This window comes from Propithecus coquereli, unplaced genomic scaffold (assembly GCF_000956105.1).
Source record: "Propithecus coquereli isolate 6110/MARCELLA unplaced genomic scaffold, Pcoq_1.0 Scaffold18, whole genome shotgun sequence".
Taxonomy (NCBI): Eukaryota; Metazoa; Chordata; class Mammalia; order Primates; family Indriidae; genus Propithecus; species Propithecus coquereli.
Window position 1 is genome coordinate 5,340,765 of NW_012142745.1, and position 2,457 is coordinate 5,343,221.

Here is a 2,457-nt window from a genome sequence, read left to right on the forward strand (position 1 = left end):
TGTGTGTGTGTGTGTGTGTGTGTGTGTGTGTGTGTGTGTGTGATGTAGTATTTTTCAAATGTTAATGTGCTCATGAATCACCTGGAGTCATGTTTTTTGTTTTGTTTTGTTTTGCTTTGCTTTTTTCTAATTTTGCTGATTCCATGAGGGAATTGTGTTAAATTGACTATTGCCCGGAAGCTGACGTTTATAATGCTTTACAAATCATGCTTTTTCTCTGAAATGTGTATTGGACGTTCTTATGGCTTGCAGAAGTTGAGCAAATTTGTTCTATAAGAAAACTTCACTGCTCTATTCCAGTGTCCCAAATAAAACAATGCATCTCCATTTGAAACATAAAATATACTAGTTTTCTTTCACTGGATATTTATAAATGCACTCAGAACATGATTACAGAGATATGCCAAAAGTGAGATTAGGATTCTCATAGAAGCTCCTTTTGAGAATGTAGCACATATTACTTAAGTATCCCTGTGATACTTTTTTTCTCCTTTCTTTTTGAACAAGTGGAAAATACTAAGTTCTCTCTTCTAAGTCTTTTGTCTCTGACAAGAGTCACACTGTATATTTCCACCCACTAGCTCTTAATGACATGCAGAGAACAATGATTCACTCCAGTCAACATTTTAATATTATTGAAATATCTCCCTTTGTCCCAAACACAATTTTCAAAACATGTAAGTCTATGAGAACAAAGACATCAAACTGTCTTTGCTAAATCATTTTCTGTTTCTCTCCCTCTCTGCCCAAATTTCCTCTGATCTGTAGTTTACTAGCCAGCAAGAAGACAAATGATAGTCCCAATTAATTAGTCAAACTCAAGCCATTGTCATTTGGTAATATCCACCATTGGTTACAGAGTGGCCACATTTGGGCCTATTTAGTTGGCCTTTTGATTTTAATTTAGCTGTGTGCAAAGAGGAACATTATATCTGTTTCACCCCAAGATTCTCACTTAATCTAATGAAGCTTGGCCTCATTTGGATATGATTATGCCATTCTCAAGGCACCGTGAGTACATGTGATAAGAAGCTAGATGATCCAAAATGGCCCTGACCAGTGGGCCCTGCTTCTCTGATGTCCAGGCTTTGAAAATGGAAACAAGTCAGAAGAAGGGTTTCAAAAGGAATGCAGCCAACTCAGCTTCCTTGATTTAGCCATCCGGTACCAGGGGGAAATGGTCTTTTTACCTCCTGCTGCTGAGCAGCTTGTGCCCCAGGCTTAAGGGCTTTTAAATATTTTAACACTCCACTTTGGGCTTCCAGCCCCGTAGATTTTTAATAGAAAATTAAAGCTGACAATTAATTAGCACCGGGCACACAAGCCTGAAAGGGATTTGGACTAGCCTGAAAGAAAAGGCAGCTGGAAGCAAGTAAAACATTTGAAAACCAGACTCTGGTATGACCACTGCATTTTCATTTCATGGGCCTTCGACTCTTCCTGTCTTTGTGATAAGAGTTTTGGCAAGCCAAAGGAAGATATATCCTCCCTTCCTCCTCCCTTTCTTCTTCCCTCCTTTTTTTCTTCCTCTCTCTCTAAATGTTGATAAAAGGTTTTTTCTCATTATTGAGAATCTTAGGCTAGTAAAAATACCAAATTAGGAGTTCAACAGAATTGAATTTTCTATCAACATCCTGTGTAACCCCAAGCAAGTCACTTTGGGGGGCCAAGATCTTTTCAATCTGAAAATGAGGCAGTTGAGTTAGTCTGTAAGATTTATTCTAACTCTGAACGGTTATTATTCAGAGGAAGGCACAAGGACAAAGTGTGATATATTAATTCTCTATGGGAACCATATTAAATAGGCCATGACAATCCACCGAAGGAAAAGTAGGTCTCATTGCCCTTGCTGATACGTTGCCATGGACAAGAACGGTGAGGAGTATAGCCAAATTGATTAAGGGGTTGGACGCATGCCCCAACAGAGTTTGGGAATTCAGCCTGACTACTATGGCTTTGCTTCACTAGATCCAAAGTTAATATTAGCTTTATGACTGTCATTCATTCATTCATTCATTCACCAAAATTGATCAGCCTCATCGTGTGCTGGACTCTCTGACCTTTGCCAGGGACACAGAGGTAAATAAAATATTATTATTAATGCATCTGGTAGTATTTCTTAGGGACATTTGGGTTAGAGTTGTCCTGGCAACATTCCTGACTCCTTTCTTTCTTTTGGTCTGTATAAATCTCTACACTGTGAGAGTAACACAATGTAGAACATGTGGCAAAATTTTGTACTCAAAATGTTAGAACTCAAAAGACTTGAAAGAGAGAGCAGGAAAGACTGACTTTTTTCCTTTTTTGTATCTCCCCAGCATTTAGCAAAGGCATTCATTCAAATAATAAATATTTTTGCACACTGTGTCAGCCACTGTGATACATATTATTTGATTAGTTTTTATTTTTTCATTTGTTAATAAACTACATTGAGGTATAATAATACATGTAACAAAT